This window comes from Pristiophorus japonicus, unplaced genomic scaffold, assembly GCF_044704955.1.
Source record: "Pristiophorus japonicus isolate sPriJap1 unplaced genomic scaffold, sPriJap1.hap1 HAP1_SCAFFOLD_33, whole genome shotgun sequence".
Taxonomy (NCBI): Eukaryota; Metazoa; Chordata; class Chondrichthyes; family Pristiophoridae; genus Pristiophorus; species Pristiophorus japonicus.
In genome coordinates, this window is record NW_027253106.1 from 10,453,620 (window position 1) to 10,463,304 (window position 9,685).

The 9,685-nt window shown below is 46.1% G+C and overlaps 1 non-coding gene across 1 annotated transcript; it reads left to right on the top strand.

Annotated features, from left to right (window-relative positions):
* Positions 1–5,155: 5,155 nt before the first annotated feature.
* On the top strand, positions 5,156–5,230 carry trnan-guu (transfer RNA asparagine (anticodon GUU)). Its single transcript has one exon. It is a non-coding gene; the product is annotated as a tRNA-Asn (tRNA).
* Positions 5,231–9,685: the final 4,455 nt, after the last annotated feature.

Here is a 9,685-nt window from a genome sequence, read left to right on the forward strand (position 1 = left end):
ATCGACAAATTTGCAGAAAGCACCTGGACCAAACAAGGCTGCGGTTCTCAGACTGCCCTGAACAACCTACAGCAGACACCAACATTTTCGAACCCGCAACGCACACCCAAAGGATCAACGACACCACCACGGATCGGAAATCGAACCCATCACACCCAACAGACCAGCAAGGCCAGACTCACCCAGCAGCCCTGTAGGGCCAACAACACGCCAGCTCAGCGAGGGCACAGCCAACACACCAGAACAGACATTTGTACCGAGGCGGTCCACCAGGGAAAGAAAGGCTCCAGACTGCCTCACCTTGTAAATAGTTTTCACTTTGACTTTGGCGGGGGAGTGATGTTGTGTCTCTGTAAAGCATGCACTCCCATGTTTCACCACCAGGGAGCGCATCCCCTGAAGTTCCAAGGGATCCCAAGAGACTGTTGGATGCTCTCGTTACAAGTTATTACTCTGGAAAGTTTCATACCGGGCACTTGTTCAGTGTTGCTGGAAGGCCCAGTGACCGGGATATCCTCTACCCGGGGTTTTCCTGAGCCTGTTCTCGGTGTACGGGGAGCTTTGGTCCGGGTCCGAGATAGCTTGTATCATGTGACAATGTACCCCGGACTGCTCTTGTTCCATTTTATCGTCCACAAGTTTTCATTTCAAAAATGTTTCCGCCAACAGGCGCTCAATCCCTTCTCTGCAAAACGTTCCTTTCATAAACATTTCTCTGACTGGAACTGCACCAAACAACAATGTTCCTTTCAAAGTCATTAAACTCCCCAATTTGCACGTCCGCAATTTTAAGGACAAGGACTGAAAGCGCATTGCGATCAGAAAATTGCCGGACCCCCTGTGGTTAATAACAGAGCTTTTGATGGTTGATCTCCGTACACAGCTTGGAATTCAGGAGAACCTTTTTCGTGGTTTGAAGTTCGAGATAAACCCACGGGGCGCAGCCATCAGGCGCCTGGCAGCAATCAGCGACAGGAAGATGCAACTGAAGCAGGCCCGGCGATCACAGGCATTACCATCGCCGAATCCGCCGCCATCAACAGCCTGGGATCACCATTGACCAGTAACTGAAGGGGATTGACAGAAGCAACGTTGAGAAGCCCGGCTAGCTTTGTCCGTCGAACATGAGGCTCTTAATCTCAGGGTCCTGGGTTCGAGCGCCACATCGGGTGAATTATTTTCCTTAAACTTTTATGTTGCTTTCACTGGAATTAATCTTCTTTTGCACAATGAAAGAAATGCTAACTGTTTTGGTCTCCTTATTTAAGGAGCGATATACTTACATTGTAGGCAGTTCAGACAAGGTTCACGAGGATGCAGGAAGAATGTTCCCGATGACAAGTTGGCAAAAATAATTAAAGTCTGTGAGATACTCAACCATTATTTCAATAATTAATCTACCCACAAGATTTGAGATACAACAAGGATCCATAGCTTTTCCAAGTCCAGCCAGCTCACTTGGTCAAACATAAAACTCTTAATCTCAGGGTTGGGGGTTTGAGCCCCACGTTGGGTAAATAGCTTTTGTTGAAAGCCAGTAATGACATGGACTCTTTCACTAATCCACCCCAACTTACAGTAACACAGTCCCGCCTAAAGAATGAGGAATTGTGTGTGACTGCATGTTGATCAGCAGAGAACTTCCTCCTCTCCGACTCCACTAAGGCTCACCCTCCCACGATCACCTCTCGAAAGGACAGGCTGCTGTCCACATCGATTATACAGAGGCTTGGAATACAAGAGCAGGGAGGTTATTCTTGAACTGTTAGGCCACAGCTAGAGTACTGCATGCAGTTCTGGTCACCACATTACAGCAAGGACGTGATTGCACTGTAGAGGGAAGAGAGTAGGTTTATGAGGATGTTGCCGGGACTGGAGAATTTTAGCTCTGAGCAGAGATTGGATAGGCTGAGTTTGTTTTCCTAGGAACAGGAGATGCTGAGGGGAGAGGATTGAGGTGTATAAAATTATGAAGGGCCTGGATAGAGTGGACAGGAAGGACCTGGTTCCCTTACAAGAGGTGTCAACAACCAGGGGGCACAGATTTAAAGTAATTGGTCGAAGGTTTAGAGGGAATTTGAGGGGAAATCACTCGAACTCACTGCCTGAAAGGGTGATCGAGGCAGAAACACTCAGCACATTTAAAAAGTACTTGGATGTGCACCTGAAGTGCCGTAACCTACAGGGCTACGGACCGAGAGCTGGAAAGTGGGACTGTGCTGGGGAGCTCTTTGTCGGCTGGCACGGACACGATGGACCGAATGGCCTCCTTCCGTGCTGTAAATTTCTCTGATTCCATGACGAGCAATTAACATTTTAAACCAGTCTCCTAAAACACAGAGTGAGTAAAGTCAGATAGGGGATAAAAATCCCTCAAGGGACACACAGGGTAAGATAAAGGAAAAAGGGAAGCTGAGGACAGATAGCGAGAACTCGACACTGCAGAAACTCGAGAGGAGTATAAAAAGAGCAGGGGTGCAGGATCAGAACAGCCACGATATTATTGGATGGTGGAGCAGGCTCGAGGGGCCGAATGGCCGACTCCTGCTCTTTACGTATTATGTTAATTGTTGAATCATTGCCCATTGCACGCACTTTACTTGAGGTGTCTGATTCAGAATGTTCATTGTAACATGTAATGAACATGTAACAGTGTAATATCTCCAAGTTGGCAGATGTCACTAAACTGGGTGGCGGTGTGAGCTGTGAGGGGGACGCTAAGAGGCTGCAGGGGGACTTGGACAGGTTAGGCGACAGGGCAAATGCATGGCAGATGCAGTATGATGTGGATAAATGTGAGGTTATCCAGTTTGGGGGCAAAAACACTGGGGCAGAATATTATCTGAATGGCGGCAGATTCGGAAAAGGGGCAGTGCAACGAGACCTGGTTGTCATGGTTCATCAGTCATTGAAAGTTGGCATGCAGGTACAGCAGGCGATGAAGAAGGCAAATGGTATGTTGGCATTCACAGCGAGGGGATTTGAGTATAGGAGCAGGGAGGTCTTACTGCAGTTGTGCAGGGCCTTGGTGAGGCCCCACCTGGAATATTGTGTTCAGTTTTGGTCTCGTAATCTGAGGAAGGACGTTCTTGATATTGAGGGAGTGCAACAAAGCTTCACCAGACTGATTCCCGGGATGGCAGGACTGACTTATGAGGAGAGACTGGATCAACTGGGCCTGTATTCACTGGAGTTTAGAAGGATGAAAGGGGAACTCATAGAAACATTTAAAATTTGGATGGGACGGGACAGGTTCGATGCAGGAAGAATGTTCCCGAAGTTGGGGAAGTCCAGAACCTGGGGACACAGTCTAAGGATAAGGGGCAAGCCGGACTGACATATGAGGAGAGACTGGATCAACTGGGTCTTTATACGTTGAAATTTAGAAGGATGAGCGGCGATCTCATAGAAACATTTAAAATTCTGATGGGACTGGTTAGTGCCAACATTAGCTCAGCCGTTACTTCGTAAAACCAACTTTGTGAAAAGTTTGAATTTGTCTTAATGTCGTCGCTGCCTGGTGTTTTTGTTGTCATTTTCAATCTCCTTCTTTCACACTGAAACAAATGGTAACCCTATTTGTAAATTAGGAATGCGAGATTTTTAGAGAGCATATTTAAATGCTTCACAAAAACATTCTGATCACGACAGCTACCGGGGTTCGATTCCCAGTTAGAGAAGTAATTTTGCTGCCACCGTTTTTAATTAAAGTGAAGTAATTTAATTAAATTACACAGATGACCCAAAGCACTTCAGAGTGGTGTCAAAACAAATGAATTGGTAATTAGAAATAAGGAATGTCAGAAGTTGGATTTGATTTTCTGGGATGGAGGATGAATAATCCTCAGTGCACTGGAACTGGGAAGGGTGAATAATGAATGAGTTGTTTCCGGGTTTGAAATCCGGCTTTTATCTGCTGGTATTAACCGATAGCATTGTTTAGCAGAATGAAAGAAATGCTAACATGATCACTGAGGGACAGTCGAAACTTCAACAACTCAATTTTAATAATTTGTGAAACTTGAATCATTGAGGAAGTTTTATTCCTTTTCTGATTTTACACACTCTGTATTTTAGGAGACTGGTTTTAAATGTTCAAGGCTCATCCTGGAATCAGAGAAGTTTACAGCACGGAAGGAGGCCATTGTCACATGAACAATGAACATTTAAAACCAGTTTTTGTTTCAGAAATAATGTTTCCACTCGGGTTTGAACCGGGAACCTTTCGTGTGTGAGGCGAATGTGATAACCGCCACACTACAGAAACTGGTGCCTAATTGTGTGCCCAGAGAGGAATGTTGAGCAACAAGCTGAAATACTCAATCCCTCTCTGCAAGAAGTTCCTTTCACAACATCTCTCTGACCGGAACTGCAACAAACAAAAATATTCCTTTCAAGTGTGCAAATTATTTTCGTTTAACTTTTATTTTGCTTTCATGGTATAACATCGTTCAGGAATCGATAATCTTCTTTTGCACAATGAAAGAAATGCTAACTGACGGAAAGTCAATCGGTCAATAATTGGTTCTGTGCTCTGCATGTTGGTAATTTAGCCAAGATGATCCAAAGATCTGTGGGAAAGCAAGTTATGAGGAAGACACAAACAATCTGCAAAGCGATATCGATAGGCTCAGTGACTGGGCAGTAGTTTGTCAGAGTGAGTATAATGTTGGAAAACTGAGGTTATCCACTGTGGTAGGGATACCAGTCAGGCCATACTGACTATTGAGTGCTGTGTGTGGCCACCTGCAGGTTGATTTTGAACTTTTCTGTCCTGTTATGTGAAATAAATGAGGGCAGCAGGCGTATCTCTGCCTAACACCGGGAAAATAGTGAGACAGACCTTGGAACAAGCGTCTGGCTATTGCCAAAAAGCAATGGAAATATTAATTCTGGAAAACGAATATCTGAAAGAACAGTGACCGCGACCTGATTGGAACACAAAACCTTCGGATCTACCGTCAGTCACACTACCGTTGCGCCACGAGGCCTACACAGTGCGGTGGAGATGTTCGTCGAAATGAAGGTTCTGCAATACAAGGGGCTTGGAAATCAGGAGAACCAGTTTCGAGGTTTGAATTTCGAGATAAACCCATGGTGCAGAGCCAACAGATCCCTGGCAGCGATCAGTGACAGGAAGATGTAACCTAAGCAATCCTGACTAGCTCAGTCGGTAGAGTATGAGACTGTTAATCTCAGAGTTGTGAGTTCAAACCCCACGTTGGACGAATTATTTTCCTTACACTTTTTTGGTGCTTTCACAGGAAAACATCATTAATGAACCCATAATCTTCTTTTGCACAATGAAAGAAATGCGAACTGAGGGAGAGTTGATCATTAAATCATTTATTCTGTGCTCTGTATAAGAACACAAAAACCAGGAGCAGGAGTCGGCCATTTGGCCCTTCGAGCCTGCCTTCTTATGCACTGAAACAAATTTTAACCGTGTTTTTAAATGAGCAGTGCGAGATATTTAGAGGGCACATTTCAATGCTTCACAAAACCATTCCTTTCGCTACAGCCACCCAGGATCGATTCCCGGTTTGAGAAGTAACTTTGATATCACTGTTTGTAATTGAAATGGCGTCATGCTATTAAGTTCGATGGATGTCCCAAAGCACTTCAGAGTGGTGTCCAAACAAATGAGTTTGTCATTAAAAACACTGAATGTCAGGATTGGGATTTGAACCCACGCTTCCAGAGGAGACAGTGACCTGAACCAACGCCTTAGACCGCTCGGCCATCCTGACTGTTGGATGCGCCAGTTGCAAGTCATTACACTGGAAAGTTTCAAAACGGGCACTTGTTCAGTGTAGCTGGAAGGCCCAGTGACCGGGATATCCTCTCCCCCGGGGTTTTCCTGATCCTGTGCTCGGTGTACGGGGAGCTTTGGCACGGGTCCGAGGTAGCTTGCATGTGTAGGCTGCTTGCTGGCTTCAGGTGGTCTCTTACCAGTGTGATCAATTCTTCAAACGGCTTGCTTGCAGGTCTCTCGTGTGCCAGCAGGTCCTTCATTGAAGCGTATGTTTTCACGCCGCAGCTGGTCAAGAGATGGGCTCTTCTCTTGTCTGCCTTATTGTCGCCTAACCAGTCTTTGGTTACAAAGCTTTGCTGGAGCCTTTCTATAAAGTCCTCCCATTTATCTCCAGCATTGTATTTTTCATCTGAGCCGTTGGTCGCCATTCTGTGGATTCTGTAATCCCGTAACTCGTCGCCACTGAAAAGTCCTGACCCTGTAATACAGACTCACACGAGGCACATACTGAAGTCAAGTTCACTCTGGACCTGCATCTTTATTACACAGCTCTCGAATGCCACACTTGCCTGAGACCTATCCTTATATACCTGTCTGGGAAAGGTATCCAGTGTCTCCTGCAAATGCACCCCTGGTGGTCAGGTAAGTTTGTGGTTACAGGTCATCTCTGGTTACAGTCATAAATGGCATGGTAAGGTACAGTTATGTACAGTAGTGTGAGATACATGACAGTATTGGTATTTATGGTGATTACAGCAATTATTAATCGTCTCACAGACCTCAATTATTTTTATGCGATGAATTGATCGAGGATTGAAACCAGGTTATTGCGCCAGATCTTAACCCCTCGACCACCAGGGAACAGTTACGATACATGTCGATATGCTTATATATATTTATATATGAACCTGAATATCAACGGCTACCTACCTAGACCTCGTGTTGCAACGGTAGTGTGTCTAACTTTGAGTGAGAGAAATTGTTCCACAGTGGCACCCTTCTCATCTTTTGTTCACTTTTAAACACTAGAAACTGAGACAGGGGAATAAATAGAGAAACCAAAGCACAGGGTTATAGACAAGAGGAAGAGAGAAGGGTAAAAATACTGTCCCTACCCAGAAAGAATGCAGAAACCCCTCTGCTGCGCTCGGGGTGACCACCCACAGCCTGGATACGCTAACGTCCCAACAGCTCATTGACTGTCGGAGTGGGACTGTGCGGTGCTTCAGAGGACAGCTCGAAAAAGCAAAGTCACTGATTCCGTCTCATGTGCTCCTCCAATCAAGAAGAGCAACACACTAAAAATGCTCCAATAATGGTTACACCTTATCTTCAGATTTGTTAAACAGTTGGCTCGTTGGTCTAGGGGTATGATTCTTTTTTCGGGGTTGATACTTGAAATTTGCGAGAGGTCCCGAGTTCAAATCCTGGACGAGCCCTCAATTTACCCAAGAATTTTGAAATTGCATCGAACTTTTGCAAAGAAGGTCTTGCATTTCTTCAACACTTTTCAGGAACTCATGACGCCCCAAAGCGCTTTATAGCCATTGAGTTATGTTTGAAGTGTTGAAGTGTTGTATTGTGGGGAAAGATGTGCCCAAATCACCCGACACGAACCGCAACTCTTTGCGAAGGAGTTCGGTGCAAATAATCAGGTGCCTCAGGGACTTGGATTTTCTGTGAATGAGTTTTGCTTGTACCTGCGTTCAAGCTTGAAACAGTAACTGGGCTTCCATCTCATGGGAGCAGTGTGTAGCGGTTAGTGAGTAGGTGACCAGGTTGATGTGCGCCGCTTTCAATCTTTGAAATTTCACCAAACAAAGAAACGGTGAATCCAACTGTCCCTGTAACCGACGGATTGAAGGGATCGCTGCTCCAAACAGAGCTGGAACACGCACAGTGCAGGAATAGGGTCCGCAACATTAAATGTCAAAGTTATTAAGCAGACAATAATTAAACATACACTTAATAGTACTTACAGCCAAACCATGCGAATGTTAGCCGAAGAACTCAAACACGTTACAGTTCCCAGCTCGGTCTACAAATTGATCAAACATTAATCGGATTCTAAACTATCTGTTCCAAATAGCACATTTTATATCTTTTCCTTAGCCCTGCTACGTGACAATTTAATCTTTTAATAGTATTACCGAACACAAGTGCCCAACTTCTGATGGAAGGTCATTAACCTGAAACGTTAACTCTGTTTCTCTCTCCACAGATGCTGCCTGACCTGCTCAGTGTTTCCAGCATTTACTCTTTTTATTCTCCAAACTTATAATCAGAATATCACTTCCCTTGTCATCTAACTACACTCCTTCCTGATATGTAGGCTTGTCCTACAAACCAGGCTCCTTTCGGATGATTCAGGCATTCATTGGAATTATAACTTCTTAATGATAACAATTATGTGAAGTATGTAACGATGTAATACTTGCCACCAGAGCGCGCGACTGTTGGAGTCCTAATGGTCAACTGCCCACACGAACAGGGCCAGTATAAAAGGTTGGCTGCCATGTAGTTCAGGCACACTGCAGTTGTAATAAAGAAGATACGATCACACTAAATTTAGCTCACAGAACTCAGCCTCGGGGAGTCCTTCTATGCAGAACAATTGGCGACGAGTAACAGAATTCGAATTTTCACGCAACCATGGCTGCTGTTGGAATATTAGAGAAATCCAAAGAGGATGATGATTGGGAAGCCGTCGTCGAGCAGCTCGACCTGTACTTTGTGGCCAACGAGCTGGAAGGAGACACTAACGTGGCCGAGCACAGGGCGGTTCTCCTCACCATCTGTGGGCCGAAAATATACAGCCTCATCAAGAATCTGCTCACACCGACAAAACCAAAGGAGAAGGAATATTCAGCGTTGTGCACACTGGTTTGGGACTACCTAAAGCCGAAGGAGAGTATCCTCATGGCCAGATATCGTTTTAACACGCACCATCGCTCCGGGGACCAGGACCTGGCGGATTATGTCACTGACCTGAGACACCTCGCGGGACTTTGCTATTTTGGAGCTGCGTTGGGGCAAATGCTGTGGGACCTTTACATGCTGGGCATCAGCCACGAGGTCATTCTTCGAAAGCTGCTGCCTGCTGAAACCCGAGACCAGAGCAGGGCCATCGCGATCGCCCAGGCATGCATGGCCACGGACGATAACACCAAACAGATATCTTCTCAACATCAAAGCTCATCGGCAAGTACTGTGCATAAAATGATGTCGCTAGCAGGCCGAAATGCATATGGCAGGGTCTATACGTCTGTGGCTGCAAGACCTGTGATGACTCAGAGTCCGCCATCGGGGATCGATGTGAATCTATTAGCACCGTGTTGGTGCTGCGGGGATAATCCTCGGGCCCATCAATATCGATTCAAGCACGACGTGTGCAAAGGCTGCACAACGATGGGGTACCTCCAGTGAATGTGCAAACGTGCTGTGACATACCACGTGGCAGAGGATGATCGATCCGGCACGGATTATGCAGCACAGGCAACTCATCCCGAGGAACAAGGACTCCCAGGTGCCGGTGGGGATGTTGCTTTTTATCAGAGAGGCTTTGAGGGTGTGGCCGAAACGTTTCCTCTGCCGACCTGGGGCTCGCTTACCGTGTCGGAGTTCTGAGTAGAGCGTTTGCTTCGAGAGTCTCGTGTTGGGCATGTGGACAATGTGGCAAGCCCAACGGAGCTGGCCGAGTGTGGTCAGTGCTTCAATGCTGGGGATGTTGGCTTGATCGAGAACACTGATGTTGGTGCGTCTGTCCTCCCAGGGGATTTGCAGGATCTTGCGGAGACAGCCCTGGACGTATTTCTCCAGTGATTTGAGATGTCAGCTGTATATAGTCCATGTCTCGGATCCATACCGCGGGGCAGTTATCACCACCGCCCTGCACACCATAAGCTTGGTGCCAGATTTGAGGTCCTGGTC